The 14,619-nt window shown below is 38.1% G+C and overlaps 1 long non-coding RNA gene across 1 annotated transcript in view; it reads left to right on the top strand.

Moving 5' to 3' along the window:
* Window positions 1-14,619, top strand: part of LOC110261193 — a 198,437-nt gene that overhangs the window by 75,352 nt on the left and 108,466 nt on the right. Inside the window, exon 4 of the long non-coding RNA XR_002345084.1 lies at window positions 10,619-10,819. This is a non-coding gene — a long non-coding RNA (uncharacterized LOC110261193). The remainder of the gene's footprint in view (window positions 1-10,618; window positions 10,820-14,619) is intronic.

The following is a 14,619-nucleotide window of genomic DNA, read 5'->3' as shown; positions in this document are numbered from 1 at the left end:
TTCTCTTCCTATATGGATGCCTTTTATTTCTTTTGTTTGTCTAATTGCTGTGGCTAAGACTTCCAAAACGATGTTGAAGAGCAGTGGTGAGAGTGGGCATCCCTGTCTGACAAGATTCTGAATGAACTTATCCTGCATTAACTTCTGTGAATCAAAGCCTTCCTGGAGAGCATGGCCATGCCCATGGATGTGTTCTTGGCTATGACTTATATACAGAAGCTATGCAGGGAACAGCATCCAAATCTCTAAATTAATGATAATCACACCCCAAGTAAACAGACTAATTAACATTAATGATAATGAAAACCCAACTACCCTTCAGTGGTCCTGATTACATAGTTTACTTAGTAAAATACGGGCTGAGAAGTATCTTTAACTGAGAGAAGCAATGGTTGTTAATACTAAATCTTCCTTTTTTCCATTAAAGGCCTCTAGCATATTAATTGCATCATCAGCCCATTTATTGATTTTAATGCCTTGCAGTTTGCTAAAAATGAAATTCTCTCTAGTTGCTTTAGGATTCCTTGAAATTTAATACATACAGTGATTTGGGACTAGAGAGGTTCCACTGGCCAGTTTTAATTAAAAAATACAATACAATGAAAAATAAAACTCTAGGTTCACCAAATTACTTTTTGTTCAGTGGGGAAAAAAAATCCAGATAAATCAGACTTTCTTGCATTTACTTTACTAATGAGGAAATACAATCCGAGCAAAATAAATCTCTTTTTGCTGAAATGGCAATTTGTTAGTGCTTGGAAGTTTTATTTCTTATTGATTAGGTAATAGATATAAAGAGACTCATTACTCTTGAGTGCTTTGGCTTGAAGAATGTTAACAGAAGACAACTTCAGGATGATTTTGAATAATTCTAGGAGTCCACCTACAAAGGACATCCATATTCTGTTTTGTTGTTATTTGTTTTACTATAGACATTCTTTTTTATTTTAAAAAAAGCAATAAACAAATACCATCATTTTCAATTTATTTTAAAAAATCCAATTCAGCACTAGAAAATACATTGAAAAACACCTTTTGTTCCAGTAACTTAAATTCCTCAAGCTTAATGCTTGGGTTTGTTCTCAAAAGGCACAGCATATTAGATTACAGAATCTTAAAGACTTAAAAACAGTAAGATTTTCAGGTTCATCTTTATATGAGCATCAGTCCTCAGATTCTGAAATAATATTTACACATACGGTGGGGGAACTATTTCTGAACTCTTCCTAAAGTGACAGTTTGGGGAACATTTCTATTTTTTGCTATTTGGCAGAGTACGTGACAGAGACCAAAAAGTATTAGTCATTCTTATTTTTATTGTGCTGCTGTGTGATTCAATGGCTTGACACAAATCTATCTTTGGCACTGCTTGAAGAGTTTCAACTCTACTCAGTGATCTGACGGGACTTTAGTGAAGCCAGATTAACTAGTCCTGCTATATGGTTTAATATCTGGTAGAATCCCATTGTGTTGCTGTAGGAAATGGACAAGGGCAGCTGTAAGTTTCACAGGTTACCAGCCAAGGGAACCGATCTCAGCTCTTCTGATTTGGAAACATGATATTGATATTATCAATTTATGAAGCATCCTCAGGCTGAAAGAAGGGCTGGATATGGGCTTATGGGCCAGGACTTTGAACTGGACCAGAGTCCTAGATCAAGCAGGTACTACTTCTTTACCTGGATAAATGGGCTTAAACTCTTTGAGCTCCATTTGCTTCAAGTGTGACATTGGGAGAATAAGGCGAACATTATGGGTCTGTGGTGAGGTAAAGCGATGATGATAGTTAAAAACTATCTGATCAAATGCCCAACACATAGGAGGTGCTCAGTAAAGAAATGCAGTGGAGTTCCCTGGTGGCTCAGCAGGTTAAGGATCTGGCATTGTCACTGCCATGGCTTGGGTCACTGGCTTGGGAATTTCCACATGCTGCAGGTAGAGCCAAAAACAAACCAAAAAAATAAATTAAAAAATTTTTAAAAAGCAGCATGATAGCATGGCACAGTATAAAGAGCCCTGAAATACACTTTAGAAAGATAAATCTGATATACAGAATAGAGAAGAGGGTAGGGATGGAAGGTAAATCCTAGAAGCTAATAGGATGGTCTGCTAGACTCCAAGTTGAGGACAGTAACCTAACACAAAAGACTGATTTATAAAGCAAAATGCTACTTTGCTTATTTGTGATAAGGTAATGATGCTATTTATACCAGGCAATACTGATATTCCCAACCTTTTCTAAAAAGCAGTCACACACATTATATGGGGATACAATAGAGTGTTAGTGATTTTCCCACGTAGGTTCTCCCCCACAGTTGCCTTGTCATTCTGCTTCTGTGTGAGGAGAAACAGCGCTGTGTTTCACTGGACAGTTCAACGAAGTGTGCATTTCTTGAGTCTAAAGGGCACTCAGACATTACTGTCATGGGCACTTTATGAAAGTGTAACAGAGCAAATGATGGGTCAAAAAAAAGTGAAGATGAATGAGCCCTCTGCAACTGGGTAATTGACGTTCATTTTACATGACCTTTATTTTCTGGGTGAGTCTATTTCAAGGGCCCACCCTCCCAGCTCTGGTCCCAGCCTGAAAAATCCATCTTTTCCTCCTTTCAGAGTTAACCAGATCAATCGTCAGGTCCTGCTGGTATCTGGCACATGTCTCTCTTAATTTGAGTAAAATCATGAGGCAAGCATTCTTTCTGGATGTCACGGATCCCTTACTCTCCATAATCGCCTTGGCTTTAGCATGGAGCTCACCAGTACCTTTCTCTCATATTTGGTCACAGTTAGAAGCACCCCTTACCCATTGGTACTGTTTTTCATATGTGGTTTAGGGACCACCCACTGCAGAATCTCTTGAGCTACTTGTTGAAAATACTGATTCCAGAGTTTAATTCAGATCTCTTAGGGTGATCCTGGGAATCTGTGTCAGATCCACTGTTGGTGGTGGTAACAATGGAAAGACTCCTAGGATCCTTCCCTCCCTCTATGGCCAGGAGATGCTCTAAAAATCCCTGGGGGAGTTTCTGTCGTGGCTCAGTGGTTAACGAATCCGACTGAGAACCATGAGGTTGCGAGTTTGATCCCTGGCCTCGCTCAGTGGGTTAAGGATCCAGCGTTGCCACTAGCTGTGGTGTAGGTTGCAGATGTGGCTTGGATCCCGCGTTGCTGTGGCTCTGGCGTAGGCCAGTGGCTACAGCTCTGATTCAACCCCTAGCCTGGGAACCTCCATATGCCGAGGAAGCAGCCCAAGCAATGGCAAAAAAGACAAAAAAAACAAAAAATCCCTGGGACCCCACTGTGTGCTGGGTGTGGGACAAGCACAAAATGCTTTTTCCACTTAGGCTTGGCTCACTCTCTGAGTCACATCTCTCACATGGCACATGCGGAATCTGAAAACACAACCGGATCCACAAAAGAGAAAGGAAGGGACACTGTAGTCTCACAACTGGCTTGACTCAGTTCATGGGGTGGGAGATTAGACAGGGTTTAGGTAACCAAACATCAGAGAGTCGTTAACAATGAGCAGTTTCTAGAAGAGCAGTTTCCACATCTTTGCTCTTTCATCTTGATACCCTGTTATACTCTTAAAAATAACTGAGGATCCCCAAAGCTTTTGTTTGTGTTTAATATATCGTTGGCTGTATTAGAAATCAAAACTGAGGAAGCTTAAAGGTATAAATTCATCCAAAAAAACCCACCCAACTTAATTATATTAACATAATTAGCATACTTTTATTTGAAAAACTACCTATTTTTCCAAATAAAATAGTGAGAGGGGAGGTGTTATTTTTTACACCTGATGTAAATATCATTAATGCTTGGCTCAATGTTTTATCAGCTTTTAGAGTTGATCTGTTGCAATTTGTTGTTTTAAATATATGAAGAAAATGTGGCATCACATAGATATGTGGTTTGAAAATGGAAAAATATTTTAATAGCTTTTTTTAGATAATGGTCAAAATTCTTTTTTGAGGAGTTCCAGTTGTGGCTCAGCAGAAACAAACCGAACTAATATCCATGAGGATGTGGGTTTGATGCTGGCCCTGCTCAGTGGGTTGGGGATCCAGTATTGCCCTGAGCTAGGGTGAAGGTCACAGATGCAGCTCAGATCTGGCATTGCTGTGGCTGTGGCATAGACAAGCGGCTAAAGCTCTGATTTGACCCTTAGCCTGGGAACTTTTCATATGCTGCAGGTTCAGCCCTAAAAAGCCAAAAACTAAAACAAAAACAAAAAATACCACTTTTTTTGATATGATAGCAAGAGCTAACAAGGGATGGTCTTTTAAAGCTTCATTGTGATGTCAAACCAGCAGTCTGTTAAAACCCATTAAATCCTTGAATGGATCTTTTATCCATGATATTTTGTAGCTTAACACGTGATATTCAGAATACGACTTCACCTTAACATACAGATCTTCCAAATGCTAACACGTTTCATTTTACAATATGAAAAAAAAAAAAAAAAATGCCATGTTAGTTTCTCAGAAGAGCTGGAACAAAGTATCACAAACTGGGTGACTTAAAACAGCAGAATTTAATGTCTCAGGTTTTGAGACTAGAAGTCAGAAATCAGGATGTCAGTGGAGACACACCCCCCACCCCGAAACCTGTAGCGGAGGCCTTCCTTGCCCCTTTCTACCTCTGATGGTTGCTGGCAATCCTCGGCCTTCCTTGCCTTCCAGATGAATCACTCCAATACTGCATTTTCATAGGGCTTCCTCCCTGGATATCTTTACACTGTCTTCTCTGTGTGTGTGTCTGTCTCTGTGTCCAAATTTCCCCTTTTTATAAGGACACCAGTCAGTTCAGATTAGATCCTACCCTAATGACCTCATTTAAACTAGATGCTTTCTGTAAAGGTCCTATTTCCAAATAAGGCCACATTCTGAGGTCCTGGGGGTTAGGACTTCAATATACCTTTTTGAAGGGACACAATTCAGGCCCTAACAACTGCACCCATTAACATCACCACTGAACTCAGTCCCCGAAGTGTGCAGTCATTGTGCAGTGGCCATGTTCACCTTGATACACATTTTCCAGATTTCTAATTTTTACTTGGCAGCTTGCATTCCGTCTTTAGCAACGAATACTCTCAGTCATTTTCCTCGATACCACAGGCTCACTTTGTTCATTTTCAAGCAAATGTCTGCCAAATACCTGTGTTTCAATAACCACAGTTTGTCCATTGTTCTGTCCAGTAAAAATGGTGCTCCATTTTAAAAAAAGGAGCTAGTTCAGCTTGCAACTCAATCTGTTTTCCCTGTGACATCTGTAATGAGTCAGGCTCCTGATGAAAAACCTGTGTGTGATTTTTCAGGCCTGACCATAGGCCTTTATAAAGGCTTTGCCTGATAAGCTTTGCAGGGGAGGTTGCTCTGCCCCACACCGCACTTGGTACACAGCCGGTCACCTGCAGACTCTGAATGTAGTTGCAACAAGGACTCAGGTCCCCTGGTCTGTCATGCCCTTTGCATAATATTTACTTTCCTAGCCTGGGCACCTTCCTTCCTAGATCCTTTATCTGAGGCCTCGTTGCTAAGGTCTTCCTCAGGTGCCTGTGCTCACAGGGAGGAGGGGAAACTCTTCAAGAGCCTTTTCCCTTCTCTGGTTGGTTACCAGGACTTTTCCACTCCAAGCCCGACCCCGAGCCCTCCTTCTTGACCCCAGAGTCCATAAGACAGCCAGAGCCCTTTGTTCGGGGCTCCCTCAACAGTGAGACGACCCACAGGTCTGTGCTCATCCTCCTGATGTGGGTGGGGTGTGCCCTTCCACAGGGGAAAACAGAACAGAGAGAGTTGGCATTTCTTCCTGTTTAAGCTTCTTGCTTATACCATCTTGGTTAGTGATTAACTCTTTCACTTGGGGCTTGTTGCTTCAGTGGGCTTCTCTGACATACAACAGCTCAGTTTGCTCTGTCTCCAAAGTCAGCTGAGCTCCAGACACTCAAAGGGCATCTCCTTGCAGCTACCACCATATTCTGGGATGTAGCAAAAGCTCTCCATGTGTGCTTCTCATTTAGTCATATAGAATATTATAGGGGGTCCTATTGTGGCTCAGCAAGAGGAACCTGGTGTTGTCTCTGTGAGGATGCAGGTTCCTGGCCTTGTTCAGTGGGTTAAGGATCCCATATGGCTGTGGCTGTGGCTGTGGCATAGGCTGGGAGCTACAGCTCCAATTCGACCCCTAGTCTGGGAACTTCCATATGCCATAGGTGTGGCTATAAAAAGAAGAAAAAAGCCGTGTACTCATGCATTGAGTATAACCATATCTTAATATTTTTTACTTTCATAATCGACAGTATTAAGTGAACCTCGTATTCATTTTTTCATTGCAAATGAAGAGCAGTGACTGCTGACACAGTTCGCTGCCACTGCCTTGACTAGCTCTAAGGCAACAGTAGTTTTACCAACCATTGTTCCTGTATCACCAGTGCCGATATCGACATGCCGAAAGGCAAGCAACAAGTTAGTGTTATTATGAAAATAGTTTTGACCTCGAGGACTCCCTGAATGGGTTTCAGGGCCTCCCAGGATTGCTGTACCACCCCTTGAGGACTACCTGCAGTGTGAGTATGTTCTCTGAGCTGGCAGCATGGTATTACAGAAGCTGATGGGAGATTTAAGGGTTTGGGAATCCAGGATCTCAGCTATCCTTCTATCTCTGATATCTGGTAGGTTTGTCAGTATTGAGTATGTATATATTTTTTAGTTTCAACTGCAAAAGCTACACGTATTCAAGTGGATGATCAAAATCCCTGAACCAAGAGAGGCTCTGCTATGGATTTGTTTTCTTTGAGCCATAGCCAAAAAAAAAAAAAAAAAAAAATTCTACTTCCTTTTTCTTGGGAACCAAGTTCCATATGGAAAGAGCCTAGCATCTGCTGCAGGAGAGAGACTCAAGCAAATATCTGGTACTGGCAAGGCTAAGGTTTTTCTAGAGATGAGTGAAAAATCTTTCAGGGATTTCAAATTGCTGCTGAGTGTTTCCATTTGAAGGGGCTCCACTGCAAAATCCTTGGAAACCTGTGATGACAGTTGTAGCTAGTGATCCATAATAAATGTGAATGATAAATATATCTCTGACCAAGAGATGGGAGGGATTTTTGATCTTGCATTCGTATTTGTAAAACAAAAATATAGGCATTCCACTTCCTTCCTTACAATCCTCTAGGAGTATTCAAGATGATAATCATACTTATTTGAGAACATAACACACAGCCCTAACCACTCCAGCCCTGTTTGTTTTTCCAATTTCATCTTTTCTGTGTCCCTGCCCTGGCTTAGCATAGGTCTGCCACACAGAGCAGGTCAAGTCACATGCTCCATATTCCTGTATAATGACCTCTCCTTCTGCCTGTTATGGCTTTCTTCCACCTCCCCTGACCTCCTCAAGTGGCCAAAATCTGAGTCATCCTTCAGGACTCTGCTCATGCCCACTGAGAGGCTTTCTGGTGTCTGACATTTTGATTTGGGTAGACATTTTGACATTCCAAATTTTCCGACATCAGCAATCAATTCCCTGATTCTCCAGATGCCAGCTGGGGGTCCTACAATTCAATTTGGTTCTGATACTAACTTCCTGGAATTAGCATCAGGTCCCAAAGTTAAAAGGCTCAGTCCTGAAGATGGTGCCCACTTCAGACACCAATTAGAAGTCCTGGGCCACCCATCCTTCTGAGTGACCAGATAAGAGCTGGAGATTCCCATGACCCCTTCCTCAGTTTCAATAATTTGCTGAAATTGCTCACAGTACTTAGGAAGGAACTTTACTTACTTTTCCTGGTTTGTTAGAGGATACAAATGAATAGTCAGATGAGCAGATGTACAGGACAAGGTCTGGAAGAGTCCTGAGAACCAGAATTCTGTCTCTATGGATTTGGGGTGTGCCATTCTTCCTATACAGAGAGGTGTTTGCCAACTCTGAAGCTCTATTAACCCCATTATTTAGGATTTTTAATGAAGGTTCCATTGCATAGGCACAATTGATTAAATTATTGCCCATTGGTGAGTAATTCAATCTCCAGTCCCTCTCACCTCCCTAGAGATTGGAGGTTGAAAGTTTCATGCTCCTTTGAGATCAAGACTTGGTTTCTTTGTAATTAGCCAAAAGCTGCCTAGGGGCTTGTCAAGGGTAAACTCATTAGAAAAAAAAGATACTTTTATCACCCTTATTACTCAGAAAATTCCAAGGGTTTTGGGAACTCTGTACCAAGCACCAGGGACAAAGACCAAATATCTTTCTATGATACCAAAAACCCTAGAAGCCAAAGCATTATACTTCATCTGTGTCAGTCATTCAATCCATATACTCAGACAATCCCTGTATTTCTGTATTTCAGATTAGGGCTCAGGGATGGGATGATATTTAGTTGTGTTAAAACTTCATGTTTAAGGATATAATGGCATCTATGGCACACATTGTTGGGTAATTTTGAAAAGGTGAAAATTTTAGGATACAAAATGTCTGTAGCCTTTAATAGTTACATCTAAACTTCCTGCTTTATAACTTAATTTCACAAGCTGATTTAGTAATCATAGCATGCATCCTGGAACTTTTTTCGCATCACTTACTATGTTGTACCTTAGTTGCTCACTGTTTTTTTCCACTGGGTTTTAAGTGGAAGTCTTTCCTATCAATCTCCCCCCATTTTAGAAACAATTCGTGTTCTCTACTTTCTGCTCTATCATTTGCTCTGTGCAGAAATATATCATAGAACCTGTAGCAGACTATGGTGATGACTTAAATTTGGTTGCTAGACCATAAGCCAGTGGATGACTTGGACCACTGTTTATCTTATGTCCCCATTGCTTGACATTCGTTAGCATTTGTTGAATATTGGAATCCGTGAACTGTCTGCTTCTCTAATGTCATCACCTCCATCTTGTCTTAACCTGTCACATACTCAAGTAGCTCTTTCCATATCTTTTATATTTACATTCCTGTAATCTAACTCCTGTCTTTGCTTCTTGAGCACGTGGACAACTCCATTCTCAAACTCCCTGCTCCTTGCTTGCCTTATCGCTAACTCTCCATTTCATCATATCATTCATTCGGCTCAATGCTTATTAATTAGTATGCATCTGCATTAATTGTCTACTCCCAGACCTGTGACAGAAGCTAACCTCCATGGGCTTTTCTGCATTGATCTCTTGTGGGTATCTTCAATACCAAAAGTCTTCGGGAATCTGCACAATTGGGTGGCACTTCTGAAACCTGAAATAAATACACAACTAAATCCACCTGGACATCCACAGACTATTCTATGTAAAATTATACATAGAATGCATTCCTCATCTCTCTAATGGTAAGAAAAATTAGGAAAACATTTAAAAATGTCCAAAGGTAATGTAATAGTTACAGTGTATTTTTGATAAAAAATTGAATGGTTTGTACAAAATAATCATTGCACTTCATCATGTAAAAGCGAATTATAAAGTCAAAGGTAGTCCTTACTATAAGATTGTGTCTAAACATGAATGAATATTTTTTTCTTGTGATACTTGCTCATTTCTTTTGTTTCTTCAATATTTATTTATTATCTGCTACATTCCAGATGTTGTTTTAGCAATGCAACACGTTTCTTGCCCTCCTGGAGTTCACAATGCGGTTGGATAAATGTACTATATAGAAAACCCATTGTATTATACACTGCAATAACTGCCACAATATTTAGTCACATATTCCTTCAGAATATATCGTTTGGGGGTTCCTACTGGCACAATGGGATCAGCAACTCTCTGCAGCTCCAGAACACAGGTTCAATCTCTGGCTTGGCACAGTGGGTTAAAGGATCTGGTGTTGCCGAAGCTTCAGTGTAGGTCACAACTGTGGCTCAGATCTGATCCCTGGCCTGTGAACTCCCTATTCCTTGGGGTGACCAAAAATAGAAAAAAAAAAAAGTATAGATTGTTTGAACTTGTACTGTGTACTATGTAACAGACATTATCATAATATTAATGAATCATGACTCTTAGAATTATGTGGTTTTTAAATATTTGATTACTAATCTCTGTTATGTCTCTTTATTCTTTTTCATTAATAACTTTGAAAATAATTAAAAATTCACCAAAATGGTGAAGTTTAGTAAATAGGTAATAATGAGTTTAAAAGATGGGTTATGTTTCATTAAGAGAAATTTTAGCTCTTTATACATTGTGTAAGGGAGAAAATGGTCACACTGAAGAATTATCCAATTCTCTATCTAAAAGGGGACCACAGTATCATTGTCTATGAGTCCTAGAAAAATAAAATTATTTTAGGTTTAAATGGATCCTTCAAAATGTGAAAAAAAAAGGCTTATTCAAATGAGGTATTATTGCAATAGATTTCGCAAGTTAGCTAGTCTGACATTAGGAGAAATGTTTAAATTATATAATTTACCAATAAAGATTATAATTTGCCATGCTCTCAGCATGAAAGTATTTGAGTGGTTCAAACAAAATTAAAGATGATTTCAAATCAGGTGAAAACAGTGCATGAGTATGGCTATGGACTGTTATTTCCTTATGGAATAAAATAAAAAGGAGCTTAATATCTTTTTGATGTATACACTTAATTTCTTGCATCAAAGGAGAGTTCTGGTAGGAAAATAATGGCTATTTTTTTTTCCTTCCAGTTACAAAGACAGCTTTAAAGTAAAGAAGGGAAAATTGGCTTGATACCTCAGAATCAACAACAATTACCTTTGCCTGAAATATCCAGAGGCTCGGAATCGGAAATCCAGAAACTCTAGTGCCAGCATTGTCTGGTGAGATGAGGCATCTGAGCAAGGGGAGACACCTAATGGCATTTCTCATTACCAACAAAGAAAAACAGAGTAAGTCACTCATTGTGAGGAGTATTTATTTTTAATTAAATAAGTTATTGGAAAATTGAAACTGCTTTCAAGTTTGAAGCTGTAAGATTTGGAAGAGTACCATATTCAGGAAGATAATTTCCTAGACAGGTAAGAAAATTACATTACTTTTAAGGAGTGTCTAATTGACACTCTGCAGTAAATTGGTTTTAAATGGGAGTTGCTAATCTGAGGTTCAGGTTTCCCATTTTGATAAGCAATAGATTTATCCACTAAAATCATGATTTTTATAATGTTATAGCAAAACTTAGTGATCAAAAAAAGGAAAATAAAAGTTTTTATCATTTGCTTTAAACAGTTTGACCTACTTGATTTCAGAAACCAAAGCAGAGAGTTGCTTTTTAATGCTTTTGGATTTATGCATAATATTGTTTTCATTTCTGCCTTCTTAGCTGCTCCAATTTCATTGCCTCTGGGTGTATTAACTGAAAAGATTAAAAACATAAATTATCATAACTAATAAAATGCTTCCACAGGCAACTTAAGATAAAAAAAAAACCTATATTTTTATGGGGATGTGGTTTATACTGACCATGCTAATTACAATTCTGACTAAAATTATGTTTTCCTTGGGTGGGCATATATTTTTGTAACACAGGAAAATAGAAACTTTGGAGGTCTTTGACCTAACCCATTATTTAATTATTCATAGCCATCATAATAGCTTATCTATTTTTCTTTTTCCATTTATTTAAATTAAGATTTAAATAAATCATATTTTGTGACTGGTTGACATGCCTCTGTAGACTTTCCTGTAGTCTGGATGGTGCACATTGTATCCTTGTGGAATTGTTTAACATGTTGCCCTGTGTTGTGAAGTAAGTATCTCTAGAGGTTTGATCAGATTCAGGTTGGATTTCCTTAGCAAGACGGTGAATTCTTCCATCAGGAGGCACTCAATGTCTGGCTATTTCTCTTTTGGTGATGTTAGTAACCATTAATACTTAGTGCCTAAGTTCAAGTGGAAGTTTAGAAAATGGTGACATTCCAAAAATATCAAGCTATATTTTCTTTCTTTATTTTTTTTACTTGGGATACTTTACACAGATTTATTCTCTGCATCTCTTACTTGGTTTTGCCCAGTGATATAGTTCACATAGGATATACAGGATAAATATACTTATGTTCAAGATAGTGAATGGATACTCCATCATTCCCCAAAGGTGATCAATTAGGATTTTTTTTTAACATCCTTTGAAGTCATGAACTGAACTATACTTGGTTTCTCCATCCACAGTAATTATTACCATTTCTGAAACTAGACATATCCTACTTTCTGGGCAGTTTATACCTTGTTAGGCTGACTCCTAAGTCCTACTGACATGACCTTAGTAGTTGTTGGAATCCCTACTCTCTGGTATGGCAAAATCATTCAGATTTATTTTATACTTTTCGTACTGCAAATGTGGAATTAGTCATTTTTTTCTAAAGATCTCTTTCTTTTTAGCAGGAAATGTACTTAGAGACCACAATCTGGGTGCTAAGGGTGCTCATTGTGACTGGGGTCATTATTGTTTTCAATTTTTTTTTTTTTAGTTGATGAAGTGAGAAAATACATTCACACACAAAATATATATTCATGAATATGACTAGTTATTAATATGACTGTATATGCCTATGAATGAGTTTTATTTATATATCTAATTCAGGACTACAGTTTTTTCCTGCTGTTATTTGTGTTTTTTAATTTTTTTAATTTTAAAATTTTATTTTATTTTCAACTAACATCTTCTATCTGCACCTCTTTTGCCCCCCCACAATAAGAATAAAGAATTCTGGTTTTATAACCACTCCAGGAATATAACTAGATATCACATAATTACTCAATTGGTTTATTCCACAGTCCACATATAGCTGTCCCAATATAACAACACCAGCTTGCCAACTAGCAACCCTACTGCCAACAATATGCCAACAATATGATTAATGCAAGGAGCTTAAGATCTTGTTTTCTTTTAACAATTTTTTATTCTTAAATTATATCTCAATAGGCAGTGAAATGTCACTTGGAATATTTTCTTTCCATGTGATTATGCCACCAAAAGGATACACATTTAGTTTTATTTTCTTTCTTTTCTGTTTTTAAGGATTTAAAAAAAATGATTTTATCTTCTAAGAGTCAAATTTAATACTTACAGTTTTTTTTATTATTTTTTTTTACCAGGGGAGGGACAAGTTAAAGAAAGAAATCAGGGTAAAGAAATCTAGGTTCAGAGTCAAACAGCTGGAATTTATTTATTTATTTATTTATTTATTTTTTTGTCTTTTGCTATTTCTTTGGGCCGCTTCTGCGGCATATGGAGGTTCCCAGGCTAGGTAGGGGTCTAATCGGAGCTGTAGCTGCCAGCCTACGCCAGAGCCACAGCAACGCGGGATCCGAGCCGCGTCTGCAACCTACACCACAGCTCACGGCAACGCCGGATCGTTAACCCACTGAGCAAGGACAGGGACCGAACCCGCAACCTCATGGTTCCTAGTCGGATTCGTTAACCACTGCGCCACGACGGGAACTCCCAACAGCTGGAATTTAAACCTACATTTCTGTAGAAGTCCAATGTTATATTTTAAGGTCATATTACCATAATGACTTTGAATACATTTCATGTTAGTCTAAATAAACTATCAAGTTATAATCAGTAAGTCAGTTTCTTGTTTTGAGTGTAGTTGTTGCTGAATGCTTAAGTAAAGGAAAAATGAATTTTTGTTTCTACTCTAGTGACAAAATATATTTGTGAAGTTATGCCAATTATTATTTATTGTTGAATTATTTTAAAGAAAAGCATTACTGTACCATTTTATTTTTAAGATACATAGAAGAAAAAGAGAAGAATTTATTTATAAAGCACAATATAAATAAGATGTGGGAATTTTTCTGCTAATTTCATCATTTCAGACAAGGCTGAACAGACTATTTTGGTAAAATTTATAATACCATATTATTCACAGTGTCATTGTGTAAGAAAGATACATTTGTTTCACTATCTTCTTTATATTCTACACATTTTCTATCATTGTGCAAAAGTTCTTAATGAAAGTCTAAAATCATAATTATTGCCATAAGTTTTTGGGTGTCAAAACCAACATGTCTCAGTAAGTTATTAAACCTATATTCTAGCAAAGTAACATTTGTTCATATGCCTGTGTGTATGTAAACCTTAATATTATATAGACTACAAAATGGACCCTTAACATATTGTGCTTTGGATATTTTGAATGAATGTAAATATATATATATGTATAGTCTTTTTAAAAAAGGACTTTAAGCTTTATTATCTAGAAAAGGGAGGAAAAGAACACAAGCGGAATGAAGAATCAGGAGGGATTTTTTTGAGTGTCATTATGTATGTGTTTTTTGATAAGTATATGGCAGTCAGTATCTTAAAAGCAATTCTGAATTCCAAGAGGCAAGCACTTGAGAAGGAAAAATGCTTTGGAATGTTAAGGACCTTTCTTTGCATGTCAAGTATAAAGTCTGGCTGAATAAGGGCACTGAGTTCCATTTCTTAAATCACAGAGAAGAGAGTAATGGTTAACAACAAAAAAATAGCTTTCCACTATTCAGAGAGCAGATTCCAAACTGGGGTGGAGTCTGAAGAACATTGGTAAGATCAGAAAGAACATTTAGATCAGTGTAAAGTTCTAGTACATCCTCTGGCCTCTTCAGAGGGGAAGCTGGGAGAAAGAGGAGGAATAGAAGTCCTAGATGGGTTTGGCGATTTGAATTCTGGGGAGAGGCAATACTGCAGCCAGCCCACATGCTG

Source organism: Sus scrofa, chromosome 6 (assembly GCF_000003025.6).
Source record: "Sus scrofa isolate TJ Tabasco breed Duroc chromosome 6, Sscrofa11.1, whole genome shotgun sequence".
NCBI lineage: Eukaryota > Metazoa > Chordata > Mammalia > Artiodactyla > Suidae > Sus > Sus scrofa.
This window is presented reverse-complemented; position numbering and strand designations above follow the sequence as displayed.